Source organism: Pseudopipra pipra, chromosome Z, assembly GCF_036250125.1.
Source record: "Pseudopipra pipra isolate bDixPip1 chromosome Z, bDixPip1.hap1, whole genome shotgun sequence".
Classification (NCBI taxonomy): Eukaryota; Metazoa; Chordata; class Aves; order Passeriformes; family Pipridae; genus Pseudopipra; species Pseudopipra pipra.
The window spans coordinates 27035195-27054060 of record NC_087581.1 but is presented as its reverse complement, the minus strand read 5'-3'; the positions used below and the strand labels follow the sequence as shown (position 1 = coordinate 27054060).

Below are 18866 nucleotides of genomic sequence, written 5' to 3'. Positions count from 1 at the left end.
CACCGAATCCACTATTTTGCCTGTTTACTGTCCCCTCGGTTCCCCAACAGAACCGTATTCTTCCCTTTTTAAGCCATTACCACTCAGCCTTGCATGTATGGCTTTTGAATGTCTACTCCTCCGTATTACTTCTTCAGAACTGCTGTCATGCGTATTTTATTCTTTTGCCTGGCCTTTGTATAGTTACTGCCTCGTGGAAGAATGGCAGCTTCTTTACCCTGATTTTGATGTCCATTTTCCTAGTTTTGACGTATATAGATAGGTCAGTTTATTTACACAGAATAGTTAGGTTTTTATGTGTTCCTTCACTTGCTGCCTGAGACAGCGTTACATTGGGGATGAGTCTATAGATGCTGATTTGGAGTTTCCCATTTGCAGACATAAGTATTTTTGGTGACGCTTGTATTCTCTTAAACTTAGGATTAATGTGGGAAGCTATGATTGTCTTCTCAGTCTTTCAGAGATCACTTTCAACATACCTTTTGTTCAGGCACAAGCAACTTCTGTATATTGGGACATTTATTGCGTATTTTGATACAGAGATGGAAAAATGTATATATTATATTTTTCATTCCTCTGGTATCTGGTAGTGGCTTATAATGATATAATGGTCAGTACTTTCTTTTCTTGTAAAAGTGTATGGTAAATGACATCATTTTCTCCCGGTCTGGAAGCAACAAAGCTCCTACAATTCTTGTTATGAATGGAGCAACTCTGAAGAGAAAAAAAAAAAAAGATTCCCCCCTGTCCGAAATACGATCATATGTACTTGTATCTTACTTTAGATGGCAATTTTTTGATAGCTTCCTTACATTCCCTCTCATGAGATGTGGTATTACTGCTTTTTTAATGTGCGAAATTGACAAACTGGTCAGTTTAATAAATTCAGCTGTCAAATTTCACTCAATCAAAATTGCTAGAAGCAGTAAATACACTGGCTTGGGATTTTCAAGGTACGAAGTATTACACAGAAGGGAAGGATTTAATGAGAGACTTTTTACACGAGTAGCTTTCCAGTTTTAGTTTTGTCACTTGTGGTAATATGGTGGAGTATATTTAGATTTCTTTCAGTGTAGAAATGATGTATAGCTTTTCTGTATCCACTTAAAGCATGAAAGCTTTCTCTAAGTAGTAGTCCTCTACTCTAAGAAGACACTAAGAAATTCATTATGGTTCATGTGTGTTGTGGAAAGCTGTCAGGAATGGTGCATGGTAAGGAAAATGGTATCTTGGTATTTCTAGATTTCACGAATGGGTCTTAGGACCTGCTTTTAGACCCATCAGTCATACTACTCTTCAAATGAGCATTAAAAAATAATGCAAATTTAGTGTTCTGCTGTGATGGTTATGTAACTCAAACACCAGCACTGTCAGCGAACTCAACGGGTGATAGCAAATCAGAGCTTAATCTTAGGAGAGGGTTTGCAAGAATGGCATAGGGGTGCATGAAAGAACTAAATCCCAATTTAAGTCTAGTCAGTGAATGACCTTTCATTTTTAACATTGTCTTTCATTCCTGCCTTTGAGTAATGCAGGGACCAAAACTACACAAGCTGAAGAGTAGGAATTCCCCTTCATCTGCTGCTGTGTATGCTAAGCCACTAGGGGCCTGTATAAACTGCTCTCATACAGCAGATACCAGTGCATGGCATATGCTCACTTTCACCAGACATTTTTTACACAGGTGCCTAATGTCAAAAGCAAAGTTGCTAGTTATTTGTTCCTTACTAGTAAATGAAACTGCAGTTTCTCAGGAGATGCATACAAACTGTATATTATTTAGTTTTTATTTTTACCCTACTTCATTCATTTACTCCAGTCCTGTATGGTGTCCAGCATAGTTCTTTCCTCCCTGCTTTCCTGATTGCTATGGGAATTGGGGGTGAACATGGACTCAGGAGGTGCAAATTTTGGGCAAAGTTAGATTTGAGTGTCTTCCTGCATTTTCATATTTTCTGTAAGCTGAGAAAATCGGTTTGTTGCCTGTGTGTTTTTTCTGTTAGGTTAGTAATGGTACAGTTCCGTGCAAGTGTAGGGTTAAAAGATAAACTAAACAGGATTACTTCAAGGCAGCAACAGACATAGATTGATGGTGTATTTAAAATAGCTTTGTAAGTGTTATGTAAGTTTGAGAGTGTGTCGGCTCCAAGGCTTTGGCTGGAGTGTAGTCAGCATTTATGGGATGTGTACTATACATTTTTGAGTGTCAGTTTCAAAATTTAAAATCCACCAGACATAGCATTCTTGATAGACATTAAGCAATAAGGTCAAGTATATTTACACTGTTTCATTGTTGGTTTTCAGTTTTTCAAACTGACAAGGCAGACAATTTATAAAAGAGCACAGCTGAAATATTTGCATATTGGATTTCCTTCGAAATGAACTTCCATTACTAAGCTCTTTGAGAATTCTCATTTGAAAGGATTTTCAAGCTGAATCACAGTAAGGTCATGGAATCAAAATGCAGTTTCCCTGTGGTATGTTAATTTTTTAATAAGCTGTCTTTAAAACATCAGAGTTTTATATATCATTCGGTGTTGAGCCAGCAAGAGGTTTTTTTGTCTTATTACCAACAACGGTTGTGCAAATATTGACTGAGATTAATTTTCTGAAATGTGCGTGCGCGCCTCAGGTAAAGTTTTAATGAAATGCAATGAAATCTCATTTAAAGGTGTTCTCAAATGATAAATGTCTGTTCAAAACTGCAAGTTTTACTGACCGTCAGTAAACCAAGGCGGTGGCTCCGACATACAGAGGACAGGCACTTCATTTGTGCTTTGGATATCAAGAGGAGTAATATAAAACAGGTCTACTAGTCATTGTATTTCATTTTTGTGTAAGACTGGTGATTTTTAAGCTTTTGTCCTCTTAATAAGTTGAGAAAAAGGTATAAGTTCAGTATCAGTCGTATAATGCCATCTATTGTAACAGGAGCTTCCTTTTGTTGTAATTCTGTTTAAAAACAGTTGGCATAACACAGTCAACATACAATATTTTTATGAAAACTCTCAATTTCACATACTCTGTGAGTTGTTTGTTTGCTTAATCCTTGTTTTCTTTGGAAAGGGCCTTAAATGAAGCCAATTAATGAATGTACGCTGTCAACTTGGCAGCCTAGAGCAAGAATCTGTGCTTAAAAATACTTGGTTTTATACTATCAGGGATTTACCAAGTAGGAGAAGAGCGGAAGCTTACTTCTCTTGGTGATCTGCTGCGGTGAAAGCTGCAGTACAATTGGAGAAATCTGATGATGTAGAAAAAGGTAGCATGAGAGTGCTTTGCCTGTAAATTCCTTTCCAACAAGCTTCACTTCACTGTTGTTCAAGCTGCTGTGCATTGATAGAACCATGTTTACTATTGCAAAATTTTAACATATATTTCAGATGGCTTTTGTTTGGTTATTGATAATATTTATAGATATATTGCATGTTTGTTTCTTCTTATAGGAAGCGGATAGCTAGGATGCAGGGAAAATAGATACAAAATAATAAAAATGGTTTGTTTGCAAAAAAGTAGGTTAAATTGAGTAAATTACTGAGTAAATTCTGAAAGCATTGCTTTTTAGAAACTTAATTATTATTAATGTTCTTTCAATTCATTTATAAAAACGACAAGTCAAACTGAATACTATCAGCTTATTTTTAAGTACACCAGCAGGTATACATATCCTGTAATTCCCTAAAATATTCCCTAGGATTTATCTCTTCCAGTGTCTTCTGCTTCCAGTGTCTGTGACAGCCTTCTCCATAACCTTAGTAGCACGGAAACAGAAAGGAAAATAGAAAATAAAAAGAGAAGGTGATTGGTCTTTCAGTAGAGTTTCAAAAGAGAGATTTTTTCAAAAATCAACTTCCCTATTTATACTTGATATCTGATGGGGATTCTGTGTGTTCTTTCAAATACGAAGAATGTGCAGAAAACGTCCTTCTCAGTCAACTGAGAATGATGGAATTTTAGACACTTTGATTTATTATACCAGAGGACATGCACTAATAGTATACTATCATGTCCTGTGCCTCTTCATAGTTAAGCACAGTGGAGTTATTTGGCTTTTTCAGTAATCTTCCAGTTACTGGAGTCACTCCACTGGTATACAAATAATTTGTTTTTTGGAGACAATCAAAATGGATGTCCTGGTTAATGCCAGCCGACCTGTTCACATATTGTTGTAGTCAGATAATGCATGCTTTTTCCTAAGCGGTATATCAAACATGGTGTATTGAGTAATACAAGCAAGTGCATTGCTTTTTCTTTTACAGTTTTTAGTGTTCTGGACATTATGTATTTGTAAGTCAGAGTTTAGTAAGTGGTGTGTAAAATCTGGCTTTTTAGATGGCAGAATTGGATGATTTTTATGAAGAATCTTATGAAGTCAGCACCAACCTGGCTGAAACAAAGGTGGCTTAAGTCCGAAATTTGCAACTAAATGTACATTTTTGTTACAAATTTGCCCAATTCTGTTTTGATTTCAGTGTTTCACCTTGGCTTATTCGTTGCTTTTACCCAAAGTGTGGGTTTTTTGTTACTTGCTTTGACTTAGCAAGAGAAAATTCATATACATGTGAGTAGCAATGTCATAGTCTTTCTGATCTGCAGAAAATAATTGTTTGCTAAGTTTGAACTCAGTGATTCCTCTTGCTTTACTATGATGATTGAATTAAAAAAAATTCTTAACCGCTTTTTGAACTCTCATTCCCTCCCTTCCCCTTTCATCTCCTCCCCTCCCCTCTCTGAACGTTATCTGCCTATGTGCAGGTAAAATTCATTCATCTGCTGTGAAGAATAAGCGATGAGAGATTTCTAAAACACTGATCAGAAAGTAGGGCAGGAAGTTTTATTTATTTATTTTTGTTTGTTTAGGATGATAGTGTATCTTAGAAAGCTGCTTAACTGCTGCCCAGTGCAGCTGTCCTTCCCTGAAAGATTAGGTTTCAGGAGCAATGATGGATGTTGAATGCCTGTAGCCAGTTGTGGGGTTTGCTCTGAGGTCAGTGCTGCTGATGGAGGATAGGAATTTACAGCCTTATATCCCTTTGCCAAAGTAACCAGTAGCATTTCTCAAGAAAAAATAAGCCCCCATCAACTAGATATGTTCAATGCTGAGCTTGTATTGCTGCCTTGTTCAGAAAGCTATTCATACTAGTGAGAAAGAATAAGTAGATTTGTGAATAATAAGGATAAATTTAGTCATGAGTGTGCCCTTTCGTTTCACAGGAACACACAGAAATAGCTAGAAAAGTAAATAGGATGATGTGGCTTCATTTAGAACTTCTTACATATTATTTTAACCTATGTCAACAAATTTGGAATTGACACTGTTCGCTTTTTGTTTCAGTTGTTTCAGATGTGCTTAAAATTTCTAAGAGCTTTCTGAGCATGAATACACACTCGTTTTTTACCTAAAAATAGGATTTTTTTTTTTTTGTGGAAAAAATATATGTTAATAGTTTTCATCAAGCTTAACCAAGGCAGAATTGATATTCATCAGTGATGAAATGGTAGATATTCATCAGGTAGAAAGACTAAATGAGATTTAGTGTTACCTTGTTTAGTTCAGGTATGACAATATTGTATTGCCCGTACAGATGGATAACTTGGATGGCTTTAACCTGTGTTTTCAGAAGTATTTGTTAAGATCAGATTTTCGGATTTTATTTTTGAACTATCTACCCTCCCTAAGCTGTTGAAGTTTGTTCTGATATGCAGTGATGTGATTAATTTTTAAACAGTGAATTTTGTTTGAGAAAGGTGCACAGGAAACCAGACTGCTTTACTGTTAAGCTTGCAAACTTTTTTTGAGTTGTTTAATTAATGTGTACCTTAATGGTATAGGTGGATTTTTCTGTCAAGCCTTAGAAGAGCTGTCCTAATAGGCTCAAAGCCCCCAGTGATGGGTGAGAAAGATTTTATTTGACAGCAGCGTTATTTGGATCAGATCCATAGTTCTTTTCTGTATGTGCTTAAGTGATAGCACTTTTACCCTGGGTAATCCTAGCAGTGGTTAAATTCAAATTCAGAGAAGAAAGCTTAATAAAACATCTGATGAGTTGATTTATAGTATCTCATAAATTAGAGAGTAAGCAGCATTTTGGTAAAGAGAAATACTTATCCAGCAAGAATCACTTTAGAACAGTTTTGCATCAAGGAAATGGCATTTTGCCAAATGCCTGTGTATTCTACTTACTGGCAGCATGCCATCAACTTTATTTGGAAAACTGTCTTTGCTTAAGTAATAAATATTCACTATTTAACAATTCATTTTACTATAAATAAAAGATGGATTCTATTATTAGATTTTTTTTTTTCATTTTTAACCTATTTCACAAAGAATGGAGTTTTTGCTCATTACCATTAAGTGCATCAGTGACCTGCTCTTGATTAAGAGAATTTTCCAAACAGTGAAACTGTTTTCCTTATCTTTTTTTTTGATGATTTGGGTATTTTGGGATATTACTTTTGCTTGACATGAAAAGCCTTGAATTATTCTATAGTACATGGTACGTGAATGAAAAAGTGTAATATTAAAGCAGTATTTACCTTAGTTGATACTAATGAGACTCTAATGCATTTTTTTTATTGAAGAGAATTGGATAATCAGTGTACATTTTTGTTGTCACTAAGTTAAATATGTAGAATTTACACCTGTTTCCCATTTAACATTTTCAAAAGTTGTCTTAAATGATCACATGAATTATCAACATATTGACCAGTCAAATATTTTAAATCTATCAAGGCAGTAAATAATGAAGAGAGCATTGTACTTTCTAATGCTAGCAGGTGGCAGTGAATGCTTGCAGGAGCAATCATACCCCTGTAACAATCTAGCATTCCTTGGGTTTAATTTTACATGATTATAGTGACTCTGGAAAAAACCCCAGAGTGGTAGGATTTTAGCAATAGTATTTCAGTTAGCTTAGCTATAGACAGTTTGGGGCTGAATGGAGTAAATACTACATATACGTAAAAAGGAATTGTGTATTCTTCATGTGTTCAGTGGTAGCTGATGGAACAGATACATGTCCTTCTGAGCAATTTATTTGTAGGATTGCTTTATTAATCTAGTGCACAAGAGTAATCTTATTCCAAAGGTATTAGAAAGCATGAAGATAACTACTGGACTTTACTTAGAGATGTGGATTTCTATATCTTCAAGCAATTTGAATTTATAATCTCAGTCAGTCTTCGTACTTTTTATTGGGGAGTACATCAACTATGGAGGGTGCAATGGCCTTAAAACTTTTTTCGTCTTTGGTGATCTCCGTCTGGAGTAGTCCAGGTTAGAGAGACAGAGATTAATAAAAAAAATCAAAATTGATTGTTTGTCATGTGTACAAGAAAAGCGTGATAAGATTTTTTATCATGATGACAATTGAGTAGAAATGTTAATATAGTGAGCAGTCCTTAACAGATGTAAACTCTTATTAGACAGACAAGTGGCTTTTTCAGCCTTTTTTGTTATCATTCTTGTAAGGAGGTGAAGAATTTGCTATTTAATGGGAAATTTTTGTTTTCCTGGCTCAGCTTCATATTGCAGATGCCAGTGAGAAAATTAGGCAGAGATTTTTTTCTGCAGCTTTTACATGTTGCTCAGATAATGGTGTTAAAATGTATTTCATATTTAATGAGGTGGAATTCTTGAGAACACTGAAGAACTTGGGGATGGGAGGAAACCTGAATTCAAGCACTTGAAAGAGTAAAGAGTGAGATTTTATAACCTCAGAATTTTCCTACTAACAAAAAACTGCCATAGTATCAATGCTGATTTCACTACTGTGACTGGGGATGTCCCTTCCCCACCTCTTTCTCCAAGTTGTTCTCCGTCCTGCTTTTGCACACCTGGACATCTGTCCTCAGTTTTATAAACAGCAGTTTGTAAATCAAGGAGAAATGTGTCTTTCTGAAGAAATGCTGATGTCTGCTTCATACCAGCTCTTCCGTACTGTACTTCACTCTCTCTGGAATGAGTCTTCATGTGTCCTTTAAATGTAACTCTCCATAGCAGTTTTTGCTTCTCATTGTTAGAACATATCTGATGTTGTGAACTCTCATAAACTGTGAGAGGCTCCCTAAACAGTCCTTGTTTTCAGAATGTCACTTAAATTATGAATGTTGGGTACTGTTATGTTGCAGAAATCTCCTCTGAAACCTACTGTCATTAGGATCTCAGAGGCTTAACTGATACTTTTTTACTCCTACTAAGTGTTATTATGAACATGCCCTTTTTGCAATGATCTCTGATTTCTTTGACTCTGTATCAATATCTAGAGAGCAGTCTTTCAGTATAGACATTGGTGTACTCATGACACCACGTGTATACTTGTGCACATGCTGCCTTTGTTGAGGTATTTGAATAACTCTAGGTTACCTGCTTTTTTAAAAGTTTTGTGCTTTCTTTTATGTCTTGGATAGGAACTTTTTTTCTCTGTAAATTCTTTGTTTTCTCAACCATTTCCCATTTTTCACAGCGGGAGGTTTTCCACACGAAAAGAAGGAACACAGTAAGAGAAAGAGACCTGTTTGACAGTTTCTCTCGGCTCCTTGTGTCTAGAGAACTGCATGAGTATAACAACAAAGAAATGTATCTCTGGTGCTATTTTGGTGTTTTTGTCTCTAGGTGCAGTGGTAGCAGATTTAGATTTAACTGTGAATGCTGGCTCTCTTCTCTCCAGGTAGAGCCTTCCATTTAAGTCTTTGTGTTATTCAGCTGAATTCAGTTTTTTAAATCCTGTCTCTGTCACAGTGAGTCAGTTTTTATTGAGAGACGGTCCTGATCATTTATTCTCACCAAATAAATTGGTGAAAGTGTTGCAGGTTCATACTTCTGAGTTCAGAAATTTCAGCAGTGTAGGTTCCAGAGTTTTCAAGCTCACTTCAATACTGGGTCCTCCAAGTACAATCAGGGACAGGTATTTTTTAGAACACAAAACTGCTGTGTTAATGGTTTGAAGCATTAAATTTTGGTAATAGACACCGTTTGTCAGACATTGTCATGCTCACTGTATTTTTCTTAGTATGCTGTATTTCTTCATCATGTTTAATGTATTTGAGAATTTTAAGGCAGGTTCTCACTGTGCTTTTCTCACTAATGCAGTTATTATTCCATCTACTGAGTTTCTGAGGTGTTATTAGCGGGTAACAATTGCTGCTTTTCTTGACTTACGCATATACTTACCCGTATACAATAATTAAGCAGGATTTCCTCCTGCTCTTGCATTTGTAAGTTTTTTTCCTGTTAGAGTGGGGCAGATGACTGCTCCAGTTAGAGGTACAGTTGTGTTACTAGATTTTTGGTATTGCCGGAGTTGCTTGTGTTTCATAATTTAGTAGCTGCTGAGGGGTGTATGGTTCCACTATTGGGAATGAAGCTGTAGCAGCTAGAGTTTATGTTTTGCTGAGAGTGCAAGTAACCACACACACACCCTTGTCATAGATGTTTAATTGTGATTTTGGCCGCCCTTTGTAGTGGTTTGAAGCTAGTACTGAACTTTCGTGGCTTGTCTGAATCTATACAGATTCTGAAGCTTCTTTCAAAATTAGGGTTTTGGCTATTTGGACGTGGCTTTTGGTAATTTCAAAGTCCTGTTCTTATAAAGACCAGTTTTCAGAAATTCCTCTCACTGAGTCCTTGTACATCAGGATGCGTTGCAGAGCTCGTCAGTTTTTTGCCTGCTTTCTGTTTGCAAATAGCTCAGATATTTGGTGGATAAACATTATGATTTATAAGTTCTTTGTTTCCTGATGAACCATTTTCTTTTACCTTCAAACTTACTGAAAGGAAAAACATATTCAGCTTTCCCATCTGTAATCTTCTTTTATGTTTCCTATAATGCTGAGGATTTTTCTGGGTTTTTTTTAATGGTATGTAGACTGAAAGACAGACAGACAGTCCATCTCAAATACTTCTTCCTTACTTCTTCCTTGAAGATACCAGAGTACTCCTTAAAAAAATGCAGAGCCTTCCTTTGGAGAATTATGAAAAATATCTTTTATGTTAAGCAAATCACTTTCAGATTTTGACTGTTGAAACAATAAGGCAATTTTCTTTTGTTTCTTAACCCAAAGCATTGGTGAAGCTTATCCTTCAAAAATCTTGTGGCTTCCTTTTAATTGGACTATAGATTTCTTGGGTATTTTACCAGTTATAAGACATGCCTATATTACAAGTTACAGCTATGTGAGAAGGCTTGGTGTGTGACTAGTAATCAAATAACTGATAACTGAATGAGCATCAGTGGAGTGAGTTGATGTTTGAGTGCTTAGATGGCAATCAGGAATTATGTAATGCTCTCAGATGCACAGACTCTTAGACCTCAGGTTGAATAAAAATAATAAATCAGACATAATTTTACATACCTCTATGGTCCTTTATTGGGTGTTGCAATATATTTGAGACTGATGGTTATATCATATATATTCTTTTGCGTTGTTAGTTTTTATTTGAACTATTAATAGTTTTAGAGCTGCATTCTTAGGATGACCCAGAGGTATGAAGGAATTGTACACCTGTGCATCCCAAATACACTGCCCAGATGGAGAGATTACAAAGTTCCACTGAACAATAAAAACTAGTCCAGTCAGCTGTACTTTGCAAAAATCCCCTTAGTGTTTGCAGCATTATACATAAGAGAATCCTTGTATGCATCTTCTGTGGTTTACAGCCTAGAATTTAGTCCCTTGTTTGTGTCATTGCTTAATAGAATATGAATAATACAGAAAAAAAATTCACTATAAACCACTCTTATTTTCACTCTTCTCTCACATCTTTTACAATTATTTTGAATTCTAAGGATAACTTTGAAGAAAAAAGCTGTTTATAGACATATATAGCTAAAAATAAATATAGGTGCTGAGAGTAATGTAACCAGATTCCCTGAAATGACTTTAAAGATACAGAACATTCACAGCTCCTGCTAATATTAAACAAAAAATGAGAGAAGATTTATAAGTATTTTTTAAAAGGGTTAGAAAGAAAATTTTCTTGTAGATTAATGAAAGACTATTTTTAAATGAGCTTCCTTGTGGAAGGAAAATGCTTGTGTGTAAGCAGTCCTTGGCAATAAGAACTGTGTGCTGTATATGACTCACTTTATTCATGCACATACTTCCATAGTATTAAATGAATTTAATCACACATCAGGTTAGCAGGAGCTGGTTCTTTGTCCTGTCATTCTATGCACTAAAAGTGTATAGTAAAAATATGAGAACATATATGTGAAAACGTACGCAAGGACAGAAAGGATAAAGAAAAAAGCTTCATTTAAGATAGCGTTCAGCAGAGAACTAAGGCTCGCCCATACCCGTAACCATATATCTGGGTAACTTCACTACTGTCTAACATCATTGAAATCCGTGAGCGTATATGTGGGTTTAAAAATAAATGTGTGTGGTTTAAAAAGAAGTATACACACTGAATTGATTTATGTTTAATTTGGACACTTAAGTCTGTGGAGGGGAAGGAAGTAAAAAAAGCTAATTTCTACTTTACACTATTTTTGCCTCTTCTTCATAATGATCAAATCAATATTATTAACACAGCTGACAAGAGATGAAGTGGTTTACTGCCTTCCTTCGTTTATGGAAAGAATAAAAGTAATATACTAGTACTTCATACTGTTTTTCTTTTCAATTTTCATACGGAGCAAGCAAAGCTTCTCCAGACTATTGAAATGTGAAATATACACAGACTGTATTTCCGTTTGTGTGCATTATGGAACGCTGTCATTTGACTACAGGAAAAAAAATATTAACAAGTAAGAGGTCTATAACAAGTCACAATCTGTTCTAGAAGTATGAATGCTTCAGTTCATGAACATTTTTTAATTTTACGTGCTACAGGAGTGCTACTAGAGGCATCACTCTGTCAGGAATTTCTGTCTTTCACCAAACCACAGTGCAGGGCTGAAACACTGTACCCAGTCAAGCCAAGAAATGTTTCCAATTAATTAATATTCTCTAATATTTTAGTAAAGATCTGTTCAGTATTTACCTGAATATAAGCTGAGATCTATGCAAAGATTCAGAGGTACGATGCACGCTGAATAGTTTTTTATTGCATCTTTTCTAATTAGTTTTTTCTTTTGCATTTCATTTTCATACCTACTTGTTTTTAAGCTAAGTGTAGCAAAATACAGCTCTGGTTAAAGGTGAAACTCTTAAAAATTTGTAAGGGAAATAAGGCAGTTTTGAAGAGAATGTAGTTTTACTACAGGTAATGATTTGTCTTGTGGAGTAACTACAGAAAAGAAATTCCAACATGTCGTGTAGAGGATGAAGGGATTGGTAAAAAACAGTTCATAATCTGGTAACTGAAGAAGTTAGCAGAAGTAACTTACATATTACAAGATAAATTAATCTTTTTTTCCACTGAGCTTGTGCTGTTTTACATAATTTTATAGTTCTGCCTTGAGTTATTCACAGTTATGTTGAATTAGTGATGTAGAAATAATTTGGGTAAAATACTTCAACAACTTTTGTTTGCACTTCAAAAAAATTTTGCTGATATTGAAAACAGTGGACAAGTTGATCGTTTGATGCAGGTCTGTGGAATGTAATGCAGATATTAGATGACATTTAATTGTAAATTATGCTATATAAGTAATATATTTAGTGTGAATTTGTATGTGACATATTATATGTAAGTGCCATAGTCTTTTTTTAAGAAAGGGCTTTATGTCTAGCTGTCATGTTACTTCTCTTTGAGAGTCCACCCTTTCTTCTCAAAAAGCTTTTATTCTTCTTAAAATGCTGCTCTTCTGTGTTCTTTTCCTATAGGTTAAGTGCCTTTTTTACATTTTTGTTATGATAAATGAGCTGAAGGCCAAAAGGCTTTGGAAGTTGTATCTAAGAGTATGAAGGTGTATTTTCTCTGGATAGTTAGAAAAGTAATTTTAAATTGGTATGATTTTAACAGCTAGATTTGGTGACATGGATGATGTGTATAGCATAGGCTTGCTTTGGTTTTGAAGTAGAATTTTATTAAATTACGTGACTCACTTAGGGGTGTTAAGCCTTCCAGTTTCCTCTTTGCCCCTTTACTTCACTGCAATCTAAGATTGCTTACGTAGTTTTATAGAATTCAGTGCACAGGAATTTATCAGTAGAGGAATAAACATTCTAATACAGAGCAATCAGATGACTTTGTGATAAAAACTAATATTGATAAGTCTCAGATGGGTTGATAAGAATCATACCAGTCAAATAAAAATAAAGCGAGGTAAGTATTCATTGAAATTGTAACAGTCTCAGATTTCTTCTACTGTGTGGAATAAAAGCTGTCTTCAAATTAATGTTTTTGCCTTCTTTTGTAGGACAGACAACATGATATATATAGAATCTATTATTTGTTCGTTTTGGTTTGTTTTTTTTTCACATATTAGATAAAGCAATAGTTTTGTGGCTACCCTGTATCAATGTTTTCTACCACTAGTAAGCTTCAGTCACTGTTTTGATATACTTCTGGTATATGCAGTTATTATTTGACAATAAACTTCATCAAGGACAGCCTTCTAGTGAAATACACATATGTGGGATGCAAAGGTTTGTATTAATTTTACATTTTATACACATTTTAGCCTTTAGTTTGTCAGGCTGCTGTTACTAAAAATATTTTACTATAACTCACGATCAACTTTCTCTTCATCTCATACTTCATAGCCTGTTTTACCAGTAATTTTCACACTGTTGATTGTTATTTGGTAAAAAACATGATAGCTTTAGCTGCCATTGGCCTTGTGTTTTACATCTTTGTTGTTGTTCTGCTTTTATGACTATAAAAATATGCTGTTCCCTGCAGTTAGATTTTGGCAAGGTCTAGAAGGATTTTTCTTGAAGCAGTTCTGTTCTCAGGTAGATTAAAGTCACTCTAAGAGCTTTGAGGATTACTGGATCAATGCACATAATTTTTAATTTCTGGATACTAAAATATATTTAGGAGTTGTCTTACAACCACCTACCAGCAGGACTTTGTTAAGTATGTGTATGCTTGTTGTTTAATTTTTATTCCTTAACTGCTGTTTGTATTCAGTGCACATTATAGCTCTCTGAAGACCAAAAATGCTTTTTATTACTGCCTTTTATCTGTCACGCTGTTTGAATGATTTTACTGGACACTTGTAAAGTAGGAAATTGATACAAGTAAATTACAACTTGAATCTATTTCTGTTGTCAAAAAGCACTAAAAGAAAAATAGAATATGGCTTCTATAAAATGTAGTTATTTAGGAAGCAATATTTGGCAAATTAGTATATGGAAGTTGTCCTTTCTGTATAACTTTCTCTGTAGGATTGAAATGGTTGCAACCACAGTTGACTCATAAAAATAACATGGAACTGAGCTACGTAAATTCATTTTTTTAAAATTGATAAATATTTTTCTTTAGGAACTGAAAAACATGATGATTACTACTTTTTAGTCCTGGGGTCTCTTGAGTGCTTACACATGTATACTCAGACAAACGTGCACACATGGAAATGAGTGTTTCATGGTGGCTAAGAAGATTGCACGCATTAGGTTTTGTTGGTTAGATTTCTGAACACCAGAAATGCGTGATATTTTGAGGTTTTGTTGATTTTTTTAAATTAATGTGATTTAGAAAATACTTACACTTCTGTAGGTACTTTTCAGATGCATCCTCATCTAGATTTGGAAGGTTCTGCTGTACTTTACTGATTGTTCTACTTTTATCACCATTAGGTGATGAACAATGCTTTTTGTTTTTATTCTTATCCCTTACCTCTATCCTTCCATGCTTTCTTTACAGGTATTAATACCAGCGATGTAGCTGGTCTTTTTTTCTGGTACCATTAGGTCTGATCAGCACAACACCTTGGTTATGTGTATGTGATGCTGTATAAAAGAGGCGAGATGGTGAGGGAAGCATTTTTGCTGCTGCTTTAACCACTTGAGTGCATATAGGCTCACTGATGAGCCGTCATTGTACTGTGCATGAGATAGATGGTAAGTTTTTGTTTAGGTATCTAGGTTTGAGTAATTTTGAGTAATTTAAAGAATGCAATTTCTGTATTTAGATAGACCAACCATATGAATTTTCGACACTCCCATCTGCACAGGGTAAGAAGCCTGCTTTCCTGCAGGAAGAGGCATTTGACCCTCAGTTTCTTAATGGTTGCCATACACATGAATTAGTTTGCGGAAAGTTTGCTGGAAAAAACATACCTTTTTTTAGATTTAGTTTCTTTAATGATCCAGTGTTACTGCATGGGTAGTAATTTCTGATTGCAGATCCAAAATCTTTTTTGTTACAAATGTGGACTGAACATTCTTGATGTTTGCTTGTTTGAAGTTACAGGAATTAGAACTAGCATTCACAATGAAGCATTAGTAGGTTTAAACAGAAATGTTCCCTGAATGATGTGACAGTTAAGATTCCTTGATAAAGATCTTCTCCTCTCTGAATTACATTGCTGGTGAAATAGAAATTTGGCAGCTTTGTGTAATCTTTTTTCTTTCTTTTTCTTTCACTTTCTGCCTTTTTATATATAGATTTTAAACTAATAGTAAAAAAAAGGCAGCATTTAAGGGTTTCCATCAGAAATGATAAATCCTTATGCTCCTTTTTATTTAGTTATAAATCAGCTTTGTCTCAAGTGACACTGCTTTGTATTTATAATGAGGTGAAGTGTAAATTTCCTTGTATTTTGCATGTAATCATGCAAAACTTTGAAATACTTTTGAAGCAAGCTGCTTCTGACCAGTTACTTCTTTCACCATTTTTTTTATTTTTCTTTTCTAAAGCAAAATCTTGTCTTTCAGAATATACGATGAATAGATAAAATACTATGGTACCAATTCAAGCTCAGACCTTTTATGGCCCTCCTAATTCCATTTGGTTGAGGAATGAACATAGGACGTGGAAAACCACCCTGAAATGATGATACTTTTAAGATTCTTTGGGAAGGGCATGTGACAAATCTAAAACTTAGTTTCTCACCTCTGCTCCTATTTAAGTGGATACTAAACAGTATGAGGATATGTTGCTCTACTGTTACAGTCAGCTTTCAGTCGTTTGTGTGAGTGTTAAAAACTAGATCCATTTGGATACATGAATTCTGTGTTAGTGGCTGATAGATCTCACATGAGCCAGTTATTCCACAGGTGTAGATTGTGGTTTATAGAATTCAGAGTACTTTGCCTTGTAAGCCTTGTAAACTCTCCTGGGAGACTTCCAGTAATGTATTGAATTGAGCATAGACTGACTAATACAGAAACTTTTTCACTTGGAGTTTTTGAAAGATCAAAGAGAAAATATTGACTATTATTGGGTAATAATAGTCAAGTTTGAAGTCATGTTTACCAAAATCAAATTCTTCTATCTGTGTTGAGCATTAAAGTATTTTTTTTACAATTTATAAACTTGTTCCTTTTTTTTTTCAATGGACAATAGGGCTGTTTTTGTGAGGAGTATATTTGTACCTGAACTGTTTTGTTAACAACCTGATTATGTGGCATCATTTGAATATATTAGATCAGAATTAATTTGATATTTTGGACTTGAAATATTTGAATAAATGTTGTTTTCACCTACCAAGTAGCATTAAGTAGTATTTGGAAATTGGATATTACCACGTAACCATTTTCAGTGTCTGACTTGTTCTTCCGTCCCTGATTCCAGACAATAAGTTCCGTATATTTCAAATCATGCATATTCATTAATCTTTTGACTTTTTCTGAGTTTTTTAGCAGTAGAATAAATGTAACCTCTCATACAAGGGGTGTAGTGACAGTCCCAAAACATGTTTAATTAGAGCTCAGCATGCAGTTTCAGATGGCATCTGTTTACATGAAGCATGATTATTGCTGTTAGTGCTCTTTTTTTCTCTGTTCCTTTAATGAGCTTTAAATTTATTAAAATAAGTGAATAAGATTGCCCTAAATAAACAAAAAGATAAATACAGCAGGGATGGATAACCTTTTAAACATCATAATCAAATACGTATTTCTGTTTTAACATGCTGTCTTTCACATGCAATTTGATAAAATATAAGGATATTTAGTGGTTTTTAATCTAAAATCTGTGTATTGATTAGTGCAACACAGCTGTGTAAAATGTAAGATGTATTGCAGATTCTGTAGATGACCAGTGCTCTTACACATTGATGGGCTGAGGTAGTTTTATTATCATCTGAGAGAGTAATCTGAGACTTTGGAAGCTTTATTTCCCATATCTCTCTGCTGCCAGTGCCAAACAAGTCTCATGCTCTTATATATAATTTATATAAATATGTTATTATTAACATCTATATTAATATTAAAGTAGTTTATTTAAATATATATTATTATACAGTGTTATGGTATATATGACTTGAAGTCTGATGGAGACTTATCAGTGTGTCTTCCACAGTTCAGTAAAAACACCACCAAATCTGCAGCGACCTATGCTGCTTACTTTGATCTAGAGACCTACATGTTAAAGCCCCCATATCTCATTAACATTCCTAAAATGTCTTGTTCTCATACAAAATTGACTATAAATTAGGGAGAAAATTACAGTTTAAATGTGATTTAAAGAAAGTTAAGTGGGTGACAAAGGAGAGCCATAGCAGCAGAAAGGCTGTATGTCAGCCACAAATCTCAGCCTTGGGGAAAAGAAACCTAAAATTGTAAAAAGGGTGAGAAAAAGTAAATGAAAGGATTACCTAAGAAGGCTGTTTTAGTGGGGAAGGAGGAGCTGGTCCATGCTATTGTTTCGAATAGACACCGGCAATACAGCCAGGAGCAATCTGAGAAGTATCAAGAAGGATTACAGAACTATGAGAGTATTGGTAAGGTTCTCTGGAGCTCAGGTAGTATTTTCATCAGTCCTCCCAGTCAAGGGGAGGGGGTTTGAAAGGACCAGTTAAATGTAACAAATCAATAAATGGTTGCAGGATTGGTGCCACAGACAGGGACTGCTGAGACCATGGGACTTGTTTTGAGAACCCTGGCCTAATGAGGACTGATGGGCAGAAGAAAAGCATCTTTGGTCATAAGCTTGCCAAGCTGATTAAAAGGGCTTCAAACTAAAGTTGCTGGGTGAGGGGAATCTCAATCCATCCCTCTTCTAGCAGTTTGATGCCAGTGCCAGCAAGAGATGCCCAGAGCTGGAGATGGGTCACAGGTCAGCAGTAGAGCACCTGAAGAAGCACAGAGGAATTCCAGACAGTTCAGCCACAAAGTCAGCTTCACCAGGGTGTTACACTCTGGTCCAGAAGCTCCATGCTCTTGTCAGGTGTACATTTAATTTCAGATTTGGAGAGATTTTTCCCACACAAACACTTGCAAAATCTTTGATTCTTAAATACTTTGAGTTCACCTCTGGAGAAAAACTACATGTTTTTCTCTAAGAGATTTCTTTTAATTTGGTGAGAATATAGGTGTTTTGGCAGAAAGGGTTTTATAGAAATAACATGCAAACCAAGGAAAAGCTAATGAGTAGGAAACCTTTGTTTACACCCAGCAAACACAAACTCCATACAACTGAATTAGAGAACAATATGTGTTTAAGTTGCCCACAGAGGAGAAAGAATAAAAACAGAATGAGGGGAGAGAGACATATTTATCACTCTGGAGGTCACACATTGACAGATCAGGAGGGCAGAGGGGGGTCCAGCCCTTGGGCGTGTCTATTTATGGACTTTGGCTATTGTGGCCACCGCCCCTAGGTGGGACTTTTGGTTCACTGCCACTCACTGTCCACCTAGCCAAAGTGTGGGGTGCCACAGACATTCAGAGGCTCCAGGGGGCATGATGTGGGCAGGCCACCAGGCAGACCTTACTGACAGCCCAGCCACATGGCTTTCCCTGCCGTGTGCTCTGCATAGGCACAGCTGTGTTGGCTGCAGGCCTTACATGTGCCTTCCTGCCATGGG

At 35.4% G+C, this 18866-nt stretch overlaps 1 protein-coding gene across 36 annotated transcripts in view; it reads left to right on the top strand.

Moving 5' to 3' along the window:
• The window catches only part of PTPRD (protein tyrosine phosphatase receptor type D), a 1159674-nt gene that overhangs the window by 810292 nt on the left and 330516 nt on the right, over window positions 1-18866 (top strand). The window lies entirely within an intron of this gene.